Here is a 19,437-nt window from a genome sequence, read left to right as displayed (position 1 = left end):
CCATTCAAAGGTTACGCATGGCATCATGAAAAAATAATGAGTGGCAGACAACATTTTCAATTGCCAATATTTCTTGGTTACTGGAATTACAATTATCTCCCAGTATCTCCATCAACAATTATGACACAGAGAGGACTCTGTTCCATGCGTTTTGGGATCTGGTTTCTACTGTTTTCTGGGTCCACTCCCCCCTAGTTCTGTGGACTTCTTTATATTTATCAAGATGATAAATGGGGAGAGAGGATGAGGGTTGAGAAGGCTTTTATGGGTCAGGTCTGGAGTGTTGCACATCACTTTTGCTTATATTCAGAATTATCATCTGACTGCAGTCTATAAGGGAGGCTGAAAAATGCCTTCTGGACATGTTATCCCCAAAGAAGAGGGACACTAGTGGTTTGTGCCACAATGAACAAAAGATAAACAATCTTTGCAACATTGTTCTTTACAAATGTTTTCAGGAGTAACTCCTCCCAGCCTTTCCAGCCTGGGCAGGAACTCTATCCATTGTTATTCCACTGTACCTTACTCATCTCCACTGTGGTACCTACCTTGCTGTGTTTCACTTATTTCTTTTAGTTTGAGATCTGTTTATTAGCTTGAGTGTAGTTCGTGGTGGATATATAGTAAACTTCAAGTTTTACACAAGTAGTTGTGTTCATTGTGTATCAACTTTATCTCAATGAAATTATTAAAAACATGAGTCCAATGATAGCATATTATGAAGCAAATATCAAGACTAATCTACTTTTATATAGTTGATATCCAAAGGAGAGGGAGTAAAAGTAAGAAGGAGAGAGAAAAGGACTGGGAAGAGGGCAGGGAAAAAAAGAGAAGATTTTCTCTGAAAATCAGAAACAAGCTCAATATACATAGTAACATGAATAAATTTTAAATTCCTTATGCTGAATAAAAGAATCCTATTTCCAAAAAGTATCTACAGTATGATTACAATTATATGACATTCTATAGAAGGCAAAACTATGGCTACTATAAAAACTGGTAGAATTAACTTCAAAGGGGCATGAAGGAATTTGGAGGGAATAATAGGAACTATAGTGTATCTTATTATTTTATAAAGGTAAGTTCAAACTACACTTAAAGAGTAAATTTACTGCCTATGAATTATATCTCGATAAATTTGATCAGAAATAAAATACTCACAGGCTGACCCTTTTTACTTTAACCTTGAGCTGTTGTTTTGCCTTTGCCTATACTGACTCTTTTAAAATATTGAATTGACAAGAGAAAAGAAAATTTCATGTATATAGTGTGTCTACTTTTCTTTAAAAAGATTTGATAATATTGTGTCTATGTTCTGACATAGTAAACCTGCTCGATGGCTAACTAGGTGGCTGTTGCTTTGCAAGCATGCACTGTTCATGGCATATGATCTGTCCCATCCCTATAAATCTCTGAGGTAAATCCCTGCCTTAAACCTATGTCAACACCTTTACTAGCATGATCTATTCCCCAGCCATGATTAAATTTGCCTATTGGAATGGAACACACGAAAGAGTGGTCCGTAATTGCTGGTTGAAAAGAAAATAAAGAAGACCAGTAAATGAAAGATCTAAGAAGGGTCAATGGTGCAGGTACAAACTCCATGCAACTCACAAAGGGCCCAGTGATAGAAGGACCCCATGCTTGATGAAACACTCCACTTCTGTCATCTTGAAATTCTCAATAATTTTTAGCAAAGCGCTCTTCTGCACTTTCAGTTTGTAGTAAGTTCCACAAATTATGTGGCTTGTACTAAATCCAGGAGCTTTTGGAGCCATTCCTAAGCTTTTTGTAAAGGAAGATAGCGAAGAGGACTGTTTTTGATATAATGGCATGTACAGTATTTGACATTGTTGTAATGACCTAGGTGACAGAGAGAAGTATAATTCCAAGTTATAATCCTAACTGGGAGCAGAATCTGTGGACAAATCACAGCAGCAAAAGGTAGACCATAGTGGAGGGTAGTGATCAAACTCATTGGCTGTTTTTGAGTTGATGGAGCAGACATTCCAAGGAGAAAATGCTTATTTTGACTCCTGGTTTCAGTCAGTGGTTGCTTGGCCTTGTTACTTTGGACCTATGGAAGCACAATACACGATAGCAGGAGCATGCAGTAGAGAAGGGCTCTTCACCTCATGGTGCCCAGAAGCAAAGAGAGTCACTTATTTCTTTACATGAGTGGTAGTGGGGGACTTAGTTGAGTGGGGACAAGGACAGTATCTTAATATAGTGCCTAGACCAGTGATGGCAAACCTTTTAGAGCTTTCAATGATACAAACACCCCACTGAAGTACATGTGCTACAGGTTTGCCACCACTGGCCTACACCATAGTTGATGTTTAATAAAAATTTCTTGAATTACTTAGTAAATTAAATAATTGTAAGTTTTTCCAAAGCATTTTTAGCTTGCTTCAATAGAAAGTATCTTTCTAAATGAGTACATTTTACCAGTTTCTATCAAGTCACTGTTGATTTTGTTTTTGTATTAAGCCTTCCTTTGGGGCCTCATAGCCCATCAAGATAACATGATTTCCTCCACCTTAGATCTCTAAGCTTCAGGACTAAAGGGCAAATGCAAACATGTTTTAGCATTCAGGCAAAAATAAAAAAGCCAGTAATAAAGGCAGCTATTGTCAGTTGAGCAAGGAAAATGCTGGTTCAAAAGAGGCATCAGCATAAGCACAGTTCTGAGCAGAGATCACCGAAGATGAATGAAGGCTTATCTGCTGCCAGGTTCACACAGCCTGCAGTGGCCAGCCACCTTAAGGCCAGTGGGAATGGCAGCTGGGGAGATAATCAGAGTCTGCCTGGGCCACAAGTGCTCCAGGCCCTTTGTAAGAGCAATTCGTTTAGTGCTCTTCAAAGGACCTTCTCCTGTATTCTGAGCTAGAGGCAGACTGCTTAATGTAGAGAGTGAAATTGTTCTCTTAATTGCTCAGTGTGCTTAATCTTTTCTGGGCAGAAAGGTTGGAAGTATGTCTATAAAGTGTCTTCATAAGATATTTGCCTTTTAAAGATTTTCTCTGTTTAGCCTTATAAGACACTTAGGCCACAAGGGACTTTAGAAATCACTTGGTCTGCTGATCTTCCACTGAGGCCCAGGATTCAGCAGAGGTGGGTTAAAGGACTTGATTGGTGTGGAGGGGAAGCAAGGGGATGGTTTTGGTGGATAGGTCTGGCGCAGCTGTCCAGATTTAGCTATAGCAGCTGCCTTTTAATTACTTTGGTATATTGGGTTCTAGCAACTCTATTTGGACAAAAAGGGTTTTACTGCTAAAAATGCGTTAAAACCTACTGATTTTATAGTCCCTTGTTTTACAGATATGAAAACAGGCTGACAGAGTCACTACCTAGTTGGTGATGAGTATGGTGGAAGCCAGGTTTCCTGTCACCCTGACCAGTGACATTCCCCAGATTACCATGATTTTCTATGGCTGACATTTAGAGCAAATGAGTTTATTTTAGGAGGACAGTACTATAAATTTATATGCAATATATCCTTATTTCAGATCATGGGCAAATAACTCACAGCTATTCTAGAAAAAAAAGAAAAAGTTATACCCAATGGTGAGCAGAATTTAAGCCCTTGGCAGCCATGAGAGGAAAATTTTAGCCTCATTTTTAAATTCCCCATAGAGATTGCATCCAGCACCGTAAGCTATGAAACTTTAAAAAGATAGTGACTGTGGAACTTTACAAAGCTGAGTTGCTTCTTCCATTATGGAGAGTGTGACTCTGTTCAATAAATGCCCATTTAGTGCATTCAGAAATGAATAAGAAGCAAGTTTCCAGATGCCAGGGGCTGGAGGGGGTGGAGGTCATTGTGCCTCTTTCCCTTCTGTGGTCCGAGAAATGCTCCCTTCAGCAATTAGCCACAAGGTGGCCACAGCGCACACAAGGCTGCTGCCCTCCTCCCTCTTACTTGAAGAGAATTTTAAGTACATTAAGCAGTGTTTTTGGAAGACAAGAATACATATGATTTCATCTTTAATCAGTGAATTTATGGTTCTTTATGAAAGAGCTGAATGAAAAACAACAGATAATATTTTCAGCTGAAAACGGATATAGTAAGTCTGTTTTTTTTTTTTTTTTTAAAGTTCACAGGCAGTTTTATTGGGCTGTTTTGTTTTTCATCCTGAAATGGGGAAAGGAGATGATGCTGACATGTTATGACAGGAGATAATTTTATTAAATTTTTTTTTTCAAAGTGGACACTACGGTAAAGGATAGTGATAACAGGGTCAGGATCAGCAAATTCACCTCTAGCAATGGATTGCACTTCTTAGGTGCTCGATTTGAGATTCTAAACCTCTATAGACCTTTCTTTCTGTCTGCTTAGGGTAATAGTAGCATTGTGTGCAGTTGGATCCCACAGACATAAGTGCAAAGCCTGGCTCATAAATGCTGGCATTGGAGGTTATTTAACCTTGTTGAGCTGCCTCAGTTCTATCACCTGGGAAATGGAATAAGCATTCTTTCCTCTCAGACTTGTTTTAGAGATTAAATTGATAACTTGTGTGAAAGCTGGCTGTGAGTTTCGCCTATTGAGTACACAGCAATTTGAGGTCAGGTTGTTTAAGGGAAATTGTACTATATAATATAAAATATTAAGTAAGCCACAGTGGATATGAAAATAAGACCAACAAGAGGCAGATTTCTCTGGGCTTTTGTATTTGCTCCAGTATTAAGATCCTGTATATACAGCAGTATAACAACTTTATTTTAACCCCTTACCATAGGATAAAATGAAATCACAGTTGAACGTGCCCAACAAAAAATTTGTAAAAAGACTAAATAATTTTTCTAGAGAAAGAGCCAACCAGGATTGGGTGTGAGGGATGATGCAGGGAGTGGGAGTGGGGGTGAGGAGTGTCACCACACAGCTGATGGCTAGGTATCATTGTCACCAAAAACTGTTGCATGGGTGGTCACTGAAGTGTCAACACAAGAAAATGGCTTCTGAAAGTAGGACACATTTTTGTTGAAGGGACTAGTATTAGGTTGAACAATATGAAATTACCATTTGAAGGTCAAATTCCATCAAATATTGGCAATTTCAACTAATTCAACCTAATATTTTGTCCATTAGGAAGACAAACATTGGAACAAGTTGCTACAGGGAGGCTGTGGGCTTTTACTCCTGAAACTATTTGATAAGAGTCTAGAAAATGATTTGTTCTGAGTGATTTAGATGTTGAGTTCCCTGAAAGATGGAGGTGAGAAAGATGTCAAGATAAACCTACCAAAGGCTAGGGTGTGGCTCGGTGGCAGAATGTTTGCCTGGTATGTTTGAGGCCCTGGATTCCATCCACAACACCAGAAAAAAAATTGCCTTTCTGTCTCCTTAAGGAGAACAACTCTGTTCTTCTAAGATGCTAATGAAACTGTGGTTAAAATCTGTGCCATTATGGGAAAAAAATCCATCAATACTTCCCTCCTCTGGTGTTTTAAGAAGGGGGCATTTCATTAGATCAGAGTTTCTCAATCCTGGCATTAATGACATGGGGGTTGGATAGTTATTTGTTATGGGGCTGTCTTGTGCATTGTAGGAAGTTTGGCAGCATCCCTGGCCTTGACCCACTAGATGCCAGTAGCAACCTTCTATTCTGTTGTAAAACCCAAAAATCTCTGTCAGCATTGCCAAATGTCCCACAGGGGTCCAGAATCAACCTCAACTGAGAACCACTGGTCTAGATAGCCATTTCCAACTTGAAGACTTGTCCAGTTAATTCCTGAAACAATTTAACATCTAGTCCTCTACCTGCCCTGTCTCTTTTTCCTGCACTGGCATCTACTTCTTAGCTGTTCTTGGCCACTTTCATTGGGGCAACAACATGCTTACAGATTCCAAAATGCTTACTTGAGTTTTTAGGAAAACTTGATCTGGGGATGGGGAAAGATGGGAGGGAAAGGGAAGTCAAAATGATTAAGATGCAATGTGTACAAGTACCAGTTCTGGAAGATGAATGTAATCATTAGGTATCACAAACCTAAAGGGAAATAAAACTACACTTTAATACAAAAATTTTTAGTGGTTTACTATCATTAGTGTCATTGTCATCTAGTATATGTTACATATTGCATTCTGAGGCTCTGGGACATGGCATTATTGCTTTTCCTCTTTTTCATCTGTGTAGCAAACCTGCCCAATCAAGTCACTGTTGTTCCATTTATTGGTGGAGCAGTCTCCATTAAGCAGGCCTGCAAAGGCCCCATGCACATGCACAGAACTAAGAATCCTCTGAAAGGTTGCGTACAGGCACAGAAATTCTGTGGTGTTCTCAGCTAATTTAAACCTTTATGGTTTCTGTCTTGAGGGTTGAACTTCCTGAGCAGTTGCTTTTACCTGCTGGCCCAAGAGGACTTAAGTTGTGTAGACAGTTAGATGATAGTATTGCTGAGCCATGGGGAGGAGAGGCTGAGCTCTGATGCAGTTGAAAGCCTCTTTTATTTTTTTTCCATTTATTTAGATCATTTTTATTTCTTTCATCAGACTTGTTTGATTTCACATAGAAATCCTACACATGTGTTTTTATATTTATGCTTATGTGTTTTTCAAACTATTTAAAATCATATTGTGCTTTCAATTTTGGCTTCCATGTGTCTGTTTCTCTTTTTTGTTTTTTTTTTTTTTTTGGTACTGGGGATCGAACTCCGGTCCTTGCGCTTGCACAGCAGGCGGCGAAACCACTGAGCTAAATCCCTGGCCTACGTGTCTGTTTCTCATACATCAAAATACAATTAATTTTTTATCATTAAGTTTATTGGTATAATTTAGATATAGTAATCACATTCATCATATGGAATTGTACTTGTACATGATATATCTTGATTCATATTTTGTTCCCATTCCTCTCCCCTCCTTTCTATCCCTCTTCCCCTTCTTATTTACAAGAGCTTTGTTTCCATTTTGTCTTTCTTTTCTTGTTTTTTTCTTTTCCCTTCCTTACTTTGCCTCTCCCCTTCCCTTGTGCCCCTTCCCATTTGAACAATTTTGTTCCTATTTCACAATATCTATTATACATTTTGGTCCTTATTTATACTTTTGGTTTCTCACACCAGAGAAACAATGTGATATTTACACTTGTTTTCAATTTATTTCATTTAAGAGTATGGTCTCTAGGTGCATCCATTTAGCTATAAATGTCTCAAGTTTATCCTTTATTGTCCAGTAGTACTCCATTGTATTAAAAAATCTTCTTTATCCATTCATTGGTTGATGGGCATTTGGATTGTTTCCAAGATTTAGCTATTACAAACTGTACTGCTATGAACATGGGTGTTCATGTATCACTGTGGTCTAATGCTTTTAATTCTTTTGGGAAGATATTGAGAAGGGGGATAGGTTGGTCAAATGTAAGCTCTAGTTATAGTTTTTTGAGAAATTTCCACGTATAAAAACAGCATGATACATTCCTATATGTTGTACTGGCATTATCATTTACTTGTAGAAACTGTTTAATTTCTTCTTTAATTTCCTCTGTGACCCATTGGTTGTTCAGGAGGGTGTTATTCAATTTCCATGTGTTTGTGAGGGTTTTGCAGTTTCTTACATTATTGATCTCCAATTTTATTGCGCTGTGGTCTGATAATATACAGGGGGTAACTTCAGTTCTTTTACATTTACTTAGACATGTCCCATGAGCTAGCATGTGTTCTGTTTTGGAGAATGACCCGTGTTCAGCTGAAAAGAATGTGTATTCTGATTTTGTGGGGTGGAACACTCTGTAAACATCTATTAAGTCCATAGGAAGAAAAGGTGCAAAGAGGTAGAGGAAGTGGGAGGGGAAGGGGAAAGAAAAGAAGGGAAAGAAAAAATTATGAGAAAAGGAAAAAATGGAAACAAAGTCTTTGTAAATAGGGAAGGGTGAAGTGGGTGAAGGGAGCACAGGGAATGGGGAAAAAATAAGAACAAAGATACATCATGTACAGGTACAAGCACCCAATGATAAATGTAAGTGTATTGTATACTTAAAATGTACCAATAAAAGAATTTAAGCAAAAAAACAAAAACAAACAGCATGATACAGGCAAAAAAAGACATGAGGATCAATGGAACAGAATAGAAGATGCAGAAACATACTCATCCACCTTATCTTTAACAAAGGGGCCAAACACTTTCAGAGGAAGAAAGCCTCTTTAATAAATGGTGCTGGAAAAACTGGCTTTCCACATGCTGAAGATTAAAACCAGATCTATGTCTCTCACCATACACTAAACTAAAATCAAAATGGATCAGAGATCTAAATATTAAAACAAACACTAAATCTGCTGGAAGATAGAATAGGTAGAACTCTTGAAGACATAGTTGTAGGGAAAGACTTTATGAACAAAACCCTGATTGCACAGGAAGTATCACAAAGAATCAACATCTGGGATCTCATCTTACTAAAAAAGCTTTTGCACAGCAAAAGAAACCACCAACAGATTGAAGAGACAACCCACAGTGTGGGAAAAATTTTTTGCCAGCTGTTCCTCAGACAAAGGACTAATATCTAGAATATATAAAGAAGTGAAAAAAAATCAACCCCCCGAAATTTAAAGACCCAATCTAAAAATGGGCATCTGAGATGAATACGCACTTCGCAGATGAAGTAGAAATGGAAAATAAATATATGAAAAAATGTTCAACATCATTGGTCATTCAAGACGTGCAAACTAAAACAATACTGAGATTCTACCTCACTCCAGGAGGAATGGCTATTACCAAGAAATCAACCAATATCAAATGCTGGCTGGGCCGTAGGGAAAAAGGAACTTTTCTCCACTGTTGGTGGGAGTGTATATTGGTGCAACCACCGTGGAAAGCCTCTTTTATTGTCTTTCTCAACTGGAGTTGACATAGGATTTCCTCTGTTGCCCACTGGAGACCCTTATTTATCTGCCAAGTTCAGGAGAAGATGGTCTCAGAGTAGCTGAGCCACTTAAAGTTGTTGAAGTGATGTCTAGACCTCTTGAGGCATCTGCTTGTGTATGCCAGGGCCTGAGGGATGTCTAGGGAACAAGTATGCCAATGACCCTGTGGTGGCTGCTGCCAGTGTGAGTAGAAGAAAGTGCAGCTTCTCCTTGCCATTCTCCAGGGGCATTCCGTATCCTGAGGTCAGGGAAGGAAAGTGTTGCTTGTACAAAGCCAGCTCAGAGGGTGAGCAGGGACTGTGAAAAGGGCTGGCTGCTGATTATTTTTTTCAGTGCTGTTGAAATAAAAGCAATTTTCCTGCCCTGTGCAAAAGCGTAGCGGGGTTGACAGCTGAAGAATGTATCTGTGAATACTTTGGAGGCAAGAGAACACCACATCAGAAAGAATCAAACCTCCTCTTCGAGGTCATTTATGAAGCAGTCTGGAATGACGTCCTCCCACACTGCTTTTACATCAAGGGTTCCTGGCCTGGATACACATTTGAGTCATTTGGAGAGCTGGTGAATAATTTGGATGCTTAGACTCCATTTCACACTAATTGGATCAGAATCTCTGGCGATGGTCCAGTCTGGCATTAGTGGTTTTAAAGCTCTACAGCTGATTTTAATGTGCAGCCAAGGTTAAGATCATTAGTTTTTTTTTCTTTTAAAAACTAACCCAACAAGATTCCTTCATTCCTCTAGGTCAGTGGTTCTTAAACTTGAGTATGTGTCAGAATCCCCTGGAGGAATTCTTAAAATTGTTTGCTGGGTCTTCCTGCAAGAGTGTCTGACTCAGTAGATCTGGGATGAGGTTTAAGAATTTGCATTTCTAACAATTTCCTAAGTGATGCTGATGCTGGTCCCAGGACCACACTTTGAGAGCCACTACTTTGTGTCTGTGTTAACTCTGATGACCTCTCCTATGAAGAATTTCTGGCAGTATCCTTTGTCCTTGATTTCCACTGCAACTACATTTTCCTCCTATTTCTTATTCCCTGGCAATGATAAACCCTTTCCTTTTAATTTTCATTAATTTATTCATCCATGTGCAGACAAATCCTGGGCATCGGATACACATCAAAAGCAGTCTACCTGTCTTTTCCTTTCATTTAGCATCCTTTTTACAGCTATGGGCATTATTGGCAAATAGCTGCTTTGATGCTGCCATTGCTATTCTTGATTTTGTCTTTGCTTTTATGGGTTGATTAATTTGGTGTCTTTTAATCACTGCATATTAGTTATATAGAACAATGGGTTTCACTTTGGTATATCTGTACATGCATATATCATACTTTGATCATGTTTTTCCCCCCATAACCCCCTATGCCCTTCCTCTTTTTATTCTCTTCCTCTGCTCTAATAGTCTCTGTGGGATTTTGACATTGGCATGCATTTCAGTTAGGCACTCACAGTTACCTGCTGAGTTTAGGATTTTATTTTTCAGGAGGCATATTTGCTTCCTTCATCTTACTGCACTTAGGAGCTGTACCTGTGGGCTCTTTACATGGGAAAGATACAGAATGGTGGTTTGTCATCAAGGAGCAATGCTGGGGCAGGGAAAACTTTTCTGAAATATACCTTAGGTCTTTTTCTACATCCTTTGCTTTTACTACATGGAAAGGTAAATGGGGTGAGTGAAAGTGAAAACACTTGTTCTAATTTATGCTACTCATTTCTTTGTTTTTTTGACTCTCATGAGTTAGGGATCCCCTTTGCAGAAGGCTTCTATATCACTGTTAATTTTTCATGGCTATAATAATTTTCTACTGCTGCATAACAAATTACCCCAAGCTTGGAGTCTTAAAACAAAAGTGATGTATTATTTTATAGTTTCTGTTGGCCAGAAGTCTGGGCACAGATTAGCTGAGTTCTTTTCATTGGGTCTTACAAGTCTGACATCAAGGTGTTGGCCAGGCTGAATTCTGATCTGAAGGCTCCACTAGGGAAACATCTATTTATTCCAAGCTCGCATGGATGTTGGCAAAATGTATTTAAGGGGATAGTATTCATGGAAGCCTTAAAGTCAGCAACATACACAGAGTCTCTACTACTTTAACTCTGTGGTCTCTAGACCCTCTTTTAAACCTGTCATCTGATTAGGTCAGGCCCACTCCAAGTAATCTCCCTTTTGATAAATGAAGTCACCCGATTAGGGACTTTAATTACATTTGCACCATCCCTCCATCTTTGCCATATTCTATTGATTAGATGTAATTTATAGGTCCTGCTCCCACTCAAGGTGCATAGATTATAAAGGTACATAGGTTATTGGGAGTCATCTTAAACTCTTGCTTTCTTTTTTTTTTTTGCACTTTATTAAATTCTTTCATTGGTACATTGTAGGTATACAACACAATTACATTTCTCATTGGGAATTGTACCTTTACATAATGCATCTTGGTTCTTATTTTTTCCCTAGTCTTAGCCCTCCCTTCACCCCCTCCACCCTTCCCTATTTAAAAAGACTTTATTTCCATTTCTCATCATTTTTCTTTTCCCCTCTATCCTTTCCCCTGCCCCTCCCACTACCCCTACCCCTTTGGACCTTTTCTTCCTATTTTGCATTATCGATTATTCATTCTAATCATTGGTACATTTTAAGTATACAATATAATAACATTCATCATTGGAAATTTGCACCTTTACATAGTCTCTCTTGGTTCTTATTTTTCACCCTTGCCCAGCCCTCCCTTCAACCCCTCCAGTCCTCCCTATTTACCAAGATTTTGTTCCTATTTTTCCATTTTCTCATATTAATCCCATTCCCTTCTATCCTTTCCCCTAGCCCTCCCACTTCCTTCCCCTTTGCCCCTTTTCTTCCTATTTCACATTATCTATTATACATTTAGTCCTTATTTACACTTTCAGTTTCTCACACCAGAGAAACTATTTGGTATTTACACATGTGTTTCCTATTTATTTCGCTTAAGAGTACTGCCTCAATGTGCATCCACTTAGCTCTAAATGTCTCTAATTTCTCATTTTTTATGGCTGAGTAGTACTCCATTTTATTAAAAAATCACATTTTCTTTATCCAGTCTCCAGTTGATGGGCGTTTGGGCTGTTTCCAAGTTTTAGCTATCACAAACTGCACTGCTATGAACATGGGTGCACATATATCACTGTGGTATGATTCTTTTAATTCTTTGGGGAAGATCCCCAGCAGTGGAATAGTGGGGTCAAATGGGACTTCCAGTCCTAGTTCTTTGAGGTATCTCCATACTGATTTCCATAGTGGTTGCACCAGTCTGCACTCCCACCAGCAGTGGAGCAGGGTTCCTCTTTCCCCACAGCCCCTCCAGCATTTGTTATTGGTTGATTTCATGATAGCAGCCATTCTTTCTGGAGTGAGGTGGAATCTCAGCGTTGTTTTCATTTGCATCTCTCGAATGACCAGTGATGTTGAGCATTTTTTCATGTATTTATTTGCTATTTCTACTTCTTTGTCTGAGAAATGTGTGTTCATTTCTGATGCCCATTTTCGGATTGGGTCTTTCAGTTTGGGAGGTCTGATCTTTTTAAGTTCTTTATAGATTCGAGATAGTAGACCTTTGTCTGAGGAAGAGCAGGTGAAGATTTTTTCCCACATTGTGGGTTGTCTCTTCACACTGTTGGTGGTTTCTCTTGCTGTGCAGAAGCCTTTTAATAAGAAGAGATGCCACTTGTTGATTGTTTGTGCTAGTTCACAGGCAACTGAGGTTTTGTTCATAAAATCTTTTCCTACACCGATGTCTTCAAGGGTTCTACCTAACCTCTGTTCCAACTGGTTCAGAGTTTCTATTTTAATATTTAGATCTTTAATCCATTTTGATTTTAGTTAAGTGCATGGCAAGAGATATAGGTCTAGTCTTAATCTTTGGCAAGTTGAAACCCGATTTTTCCAGCACCATTTATTAAAGAGGCTATCTTTCCTCCAGTGAAGGTGTTTGGCTCCTTTATCGAAGATGAGATGGCTGAGTGTGTCTGGTGTTGTTTCTGCATCTTCTAATCTGTTCCACTGGTCCTCAAGTCTGTTTCTTTGCCAGTGCCATGCTGTTTTTATCACAGTAGCTTTGTAGTAGAGTTGCAGGTTGGGGATTGTGATACCTCCTGCCATGTCTCTGTTACCTAGAATTGCTTTTGCTATTCTGGGTCTCTTCTTGTTCCAAATGAATTTTTGGATTGTTTTCTCGAGGTCTATGAAGTATGCTGCTGGGATCTCAATTGGAATTGCATTAAATCTATATAGCAGTTTTGGAAGTATGGCCATTTTCACTATATTAATCCTTCCTACCCAGGAGCAGGGGATATCTGTCCATTTTCTGATATCATCTTCAATCTCTCTTTTCAGAGTGCTATAGATTTCAGAGAAGAGGTCTTTGATTTCTTTTGTTAGGTTGATTCCTAGGTATTGCAGCTTTTTGGATGCTATTGTGAAAGGCATTATTTGCCCTATTTCTCTCAGTGAGTCTGTCATTTGTGTAGAGGAAAGCTATTGATTTTTGTGTGTTGACCTTGTAACTAGCTACTTGACTGAATTTGGTTATTAAGTCTAGAAGCCTTTTGGTGGAGTTCTTGGGGTCTTTTATGTAGAGTATCATGTCATCTGCAAATAATGACAATTTGACTTCTTCATTTCCTATCTTTATTCCTTTTATTTCTTTCTCTTGTCTAATTGCCGTGGCTAATGTTTCCAGAACTATATTGAACAAGAGTGGTGATAGTGGACATCCTTGTCTTGTTCCTGATTTTAGTGTGAAGGATTTCAGTTTTTGACTATTTAGTATGATATTGGCTGTTGGTTTTTCATAGATGGCTTCTATCAGTTTGAGGTAGAGACCATCTATTCCAATTTTTTGTAGGGTTTTTATCATAAATGCATGTTGGATTTTGTCAAGTAGTTTTTCTGCATCTATGGAGATAATCATATGGTTTTTGTCCTTGGCTCTATTGATATAGTGTGTTACATTGATTGATTTGCATATATTGAAGCATCTCTGCATCCCTGAGATGAATCCCACTTGGTCAGGGTGTATGACCTTCTTGATGATCTTCTGCATTCTGTTTGTCATTATCTTATTAAGGATTTTTGCATCTGTGTTCATTAGTGAGATTGGCCTATAGTTCTCCTTTTTGGTTGGGTCTTTCTCTGCTTTGGGGATCAAGGTGATGCTTGTTTCCAGGAATGAATTTGGGAGTATTGCTTCCCTTTCAATTTCATTGAAGAGTTTAAACAGTAGTGCCAGCAGTTCCTCTCTACATGTCTTGTAGAATTCATCAGTGAAGCCATCAGGGCCTGGACTTTTCTTAGTTGATAAGTTTTTAATTACATTTTCAATTTCATTGGTTGATATTGGGTTGTTCAGAATTTTTAGGTCTTCTTCGTTCAACTTTGGTAATTGATATGTATCTGGGAATCTGTCCATTTCTTCTGTGTTGTCCATCTTATTGGCTTATAGGTTCTAGAAGTAGGTACTGATGATCCTCTGGATTTCTGCTGGGTCTGTTGTAATTTCACCCTTTTCATTCCTAATTGCATGGATTTGGGCCTTTTCTTTCCTTTTACCAACAAAGTTGGCTAAGGGTTTGTCAAATTTGTTGATTCTTTCAAAGAGCCAACTCTTGGCTTCATTGATTTTTTGTATCGTTCTCTTAGTCTCCATTGCATTGATTTCTCCTCTGATCTTTATAATTTCCTCCCTTGTATGAGCTCTGGGGTTGTCCTGTTCTTCTTTTTCTAGAAGCTTGAGGTGCAGCATCAGGTTGTTTAGTTGGGCTCATTCTGTTTTCCTAATATGCGTATTCACTGCTATGAATTTCCCTCGTCAGACTGCTTTCATTGTGTCCCATAGATTCCGATATGTTGTATTGTCATTGTCATTGAATTGAAGGAATTGTCTGATTTCTTCTTTAATTTCCTCTGTGACCCATTGGTTATTCAGAAGTGTGTTGTTCAATTTCCACGTGTTTATGAAATTTTTTGAGTTTCTTTTGCTATGGATCTCCAATTTCATGGCAGTATGGTCTGATAATATACAGGGGATAACTTCAATTTCTTTGCACTTACTTAAACATGTTCTGTGTGTGAGTATGTGGTCTATTTTTGAGAATGACCCATGTGCAGGTGAGAAGAATGTGTATTCTGATTTTGTGGGGTGGAAGACTCTGTAAACATCTGTTAAGTTCATTTGTTCAAAAGTTTGATTTAGTTCTAGTATTTCATTACTTATTTTTAGTCTAGTTGATCTATCTATTTGTGACAGTGGGGTGTTGAGGTCCCCCACTACAATTGTATTAGTGCATATATGACTTTTCATGTCCGTTAGTATTTGTTTTATATAGTTGGGTGCACTAGTGTTTGGTGCATAGATATTTATGATTGTCATCTCTTCCTCTTGGATTCTTCCCTTTACAAGGATGTAGTGTCCTTCTTCATCTCTCTTAATCAGTGTTGGTTTGAAGTCTACTTGATCTGCCAAGAGGATAGGTACTCCTGCTTTTTTTGGGTTCCTGTCACATGGAGTATTGTTTTCCACCCTTTACCTTTCAGTCTATGAGTTTCCTTTTGAATTACGTGTGTTTCTTGTATGCAGCATATTGTTGGATTTTGCTTCTTGACCCATTCTGCCAGTCTGTTTCTTTTGATTGGTGAATTGAGACCATTAACATTGATGGTTATAACTGAAACATATTGACTTGTCATTGCCATGAGTTTTTCTTTTTGTTGGGTTCTCCCCCTTTACATTTAATTTCTTTTCATCCCAGATGGATTCGTTCTGCTTTGCTTCCTGGGGTTGTGATCCTCAATGTCTATTCCTAGGCTATTGTGTAAAATTCTTTGGAGTGCTGGTTTGGTATTCACGAAGTTCCTAAGGTGCTCTTTGTCATGAAAGTATCTTATTTCTCCATCCATTTTGAAAGCTAGTTTTGCAGGGTAGATCAATCTGGGTTGGAGGCTGTTTTCTTTCAGGGCTTGGAATATGTCCCTCCAAGCTCTTCTTGCCTTGCTGGTTTGTGTTGAGAAGTCTGCTGTGATTCTGATGGGCTTTCCTTTGTATGTGATTTGTTTCTTTTCTCTAACTGCTTGTAGAACTTTGTTCTTCTGTTGTGTTTCTGGAATCTTAACAATTATATGCCTATGTGTAGATTTTTTTGATCCAGGCTCTTTGGAGTCCTATATGCCTCACTTATCTGTATGTCAAGCTCTTTTCCCCTGCTTGGGAAGTTTTCTGCCATTATTTCTGTGAAGAGATTTTTTATGTCATCTGCCCTCTCTCCTGTTTCTTCATTGACTCCAATCAGTCTTATGTTATTCTTCTTTGCATCATCTAGCAGCTGCTGGATTGATTTGTCATGTTCCCTTATAATTTTGAAGCAATTTTTCTTTTCCTGGTCACTAATTGCAATCTTATCTTCTATATCTGAAATTCTGTCCTCACATTGGGTCATTCTGCTGTGTAGACTTTCAATGGAGTTTTTCATATCCTGGAAATCTATTTGCATCTGTTTTATGGATTCCATTTGTTTCTTATGTTGGGATTCCATCATGTTCCTGAGGTCCTCTCTAGATTTATTAATCATGCCTTGCAGTAGGGGCACAATTTCTCCTGTTATCTGAGAAATTATTTCTCATTTCATTTTTTCCAGATCCCCTTTTGTTGCCAGTTCAGTGGGTCCATGTGGTTGAGTATCAGAGTGTTCCATCTCATTTCCCTTTGGGGTTGCTTTAGGTGATTTGGATGTCTGGTTTTGTGACTTATTTATGTGTTTTCTCATTTCAACTGGAGGGGGGCTGTTAGCACCTGCATGGATTACCTCCTCTGAGCTGGGAGAGGTGGGACAGGGGCTGGGAGCAGTGGTAGGGCTGGTGGCCCCAAAGCCCTTTCCTGTGGGCTGGGAACAGCGGGAGGGATGGTGACTGGGAAACCCCTTCCTCTGGTTCAGGAGCAGTGGGATGGCAGCTCAGAAGCCCCTCCCTCTGGGCCAGGAGCAGTGGGAGAGATGGTGGCCCGGAAGCCCCTTCCTCTGGGTCAAGAGCGGCGGGATAGAAGGTGGCCCCAAAGCCCTTTCCTCTGGGCTGGGAGCAGCGGGAGGGATGGTGGCCGGGAAGCCCCTTCCTCTGGACCGGGAGCAGTGGGACGGTGGCTCCGAAGCCCCTACCTCTGGGCTGGGAGCAGTGGGACTCAGTACCATGGTCTGGTGGTCTGGTGTCCTCTGTGTCTTTGTAGTGTGGAACCAGGTGTCTGTACAGAGGAGTGGGGTGGGGTGTGTCCAGTGGATTGTTGCTGTGGCGCGGGCTGATTCAGCGTGTTCCACGGGGCTCGGGACCTCGGTAGGGCATGCGCAGACCTGCCTGTCTGCAGCGGGCTGATTTGGCGTGTTCCATGCGAAAAACTCTTGCTTTCCGCAATGGATACAGTGGAATACTTGTCAAAAGCTGCAGAATCCCACAGGTGCTGTAGAACTATAACTACAAGGCCCTTATGGTTAAATTCATCAGTACAGTGTTGGAGACAGTATCTGTTCCTTGGGAAGCAGTTCTGCAAGCCACGGAAAGTAATTGATTTGGCAACAGAATCGTTTTTCCCTTCTGCAATAAAACAGACTCTTGATTTATGCTTCTGTGCTGCATTCCATTTTTTATTTCCAGTAGATTTTCTAAATAACCAATTATAAGTTGTATTCTTGTCAACAAAGACAAAAAAAGTGAACTAACCCTTACCCATTTATTCGAAAATAAATGGGGTCTTTAATCAGAAATAACAAAGCTAGTCAGACTGAAGCCCATCATAAATCACATCCCTTTGGGTGTATGTAACCAATGGAGTGAGGTATTATGTTAAAAACTGCTCCACAAATCCTAGACAAGATGAAGTGCAGGAGGGGCCATTCACTTACTAACGGGAGAAGTGTTACTGGCCTGTTATGATTTGTATTTGTATTTTAAATGTCCCTAAAAAACTTAAGTGTAAAAGGCTTGGTCTCAGCTAGTGGCACTTTGGGAGATGGTGGAAAATTTAAGGGGTGGAGCCTACTTGGAGGAAGATGGTCACTGGGGGTGTGCACTTGAAGGGTATGTTGGGACCTTGCTTCCTCTCCCTCTTCTTGTCTTTCTGGCTGCTATGAGGTAAGCAGCTCTGCTCCACAGTGCACTCCTTGACATGATATTTTGTCTCATCACAGGCCCAGAAACAATGGAGCCAGCTGACCATGGACTGAAATCTCTGAAACTGTAAGCCAAGAGAAATCTTTCCTGGCCGTTAGACAGATACAAATTAAAACAATGCTAAGATTCCATCTTACTCCAGAAAGAATGGCAATCGTCAAGAACTCAAAAACAACAACAACAAAAAAACAAACAAAAACAAATGCTGGCATGGCTGTGGTGAAAAAGGAACCCTCCTGGATTGTTATGAGAATGTAAACTAGTACAACCATTATGAAATTCAGTATAGAGATTTCATTTTTTTTCCATTAAGTTTATTGGTACATTTTAGGTATAAAATACAGTTACATTCATCATTGGGATCCTGTACCTTTACATGAGTATCTTGGTTCTTTTTTTTCCCCTTCCCTTGCCCTCCCTTCACCCCCTCCACCCTTCCCTATTTGCAAAGACTTAGTTTCCATTTTTTTCCTTTTCTCATATTTTTTCTTTTCCCTTTTTTCCTTTCCCCTACGCCTCCCACTTCCCCTGCTCCTTTAGACCTTTTCTTCCTGTTACACAATATCAATTATACATTTTTAAAATTACATTATGAAGACCTAGGAGACATTATCACAGATTTTACAGAATTTAAAAGGATATAGAAAGCATATTACAAAAATCTGTTTTGAAATAAATTTGACAACTTCTACGAAGTACCTTGGAAGACAAATTCATGAAACTAACTCTGAAGGAAATATAAAATTTGAATAGCACCTATTAAAGAAAGTATATTCCTAGCTTGAAAACCTACCTATATGACAACAGCAGGCTCATATACATTTTAACTGATAAATTATATCAAACAATTAAAGCAGAAAAAGGGAACACTTCTCCCCTCATTTTAGGAACTCAACATTGTGCTAATCCTAAAACTGGATAAAGATAATAGAAGAAAAAAGTATGAACATAGATAGAAATTTGTTTAACAAAACAAACTATTAGAAGTCAGATCTGGCAGGATGTAGAAAGTGGTTTTGTTATAGGGATGGCAGTGTTGGTTCAGCATTGGAAGATCCACCCCCAAAAGTCATCATTTTAACAGAGGAAAGGAAAAAGCCATATGATCCTGTCACTAGTTGGAGAAAAAGTATTGGACCAAATTCTACAGCTGTTCATGGTAAAAGCTATCAGGAGACTAGAAGTAGAACAGAGTCTTCTCAACAGATTAAAGACATGTACTCCATACTTCCAGTGAGAACGCCTTATGTGAATGGAGAAGATACAATGCTTTCTCCTTAAGGTGGGGAACAAGGGCAGATATGCTTACTGTTTATCTGTCCATTAAACTTTGAAACCTAGGCCCCACCAAAATAGTCTGGCAATAAAATGACACAATTAGGATGGGATTGGCA

General features: G+C 39.2%; 1 long non-coding RNA gene across 1 annotated transcript in view; it reads left to right on the top strand.

The window, feature by feature from the left end:
* LOC110347167 (uncharacterized) overlaps positions 1-18,651 on the top strand; it is a 174,500-nt gene extending 155,849 nt beyond the window's left edge. The window contains exon 4 of the long non-coding RNA XR_015444147.1: positions 18,061-18,651. This is a non-coding gene — a long non-coding RNA (uncharacterized LOC110347167). The remainder of the gene's footprint in view (positions 1-18,060) is intronic.
* The last annotated feature ends 786 nt before the right edge of the window (positions 18,652-19,437 follow it).

This window comes from Heterocephalus glaber, unplaced genomic scaffold (assembly GCF_053883595.1).
Source record: "Heterocephalus glaber isolate CG9 unplaced genomic scaffold, H.glaber_assembly_v1.0 deba00001594, whole genome shotgun sequence".
Classification (NCBI taxonomy): Eukaryota; Metazoa; Chordata; class Mammalia; order Rodentia; family Bathyergidae; genus Heterocephalus; species Heterocephalus glaber.
The sequence above is the reverse complement of the archived record's forward strand: the minus strand, read 5'-3'. Positions and strand labels throughout refer to the sequence as shown.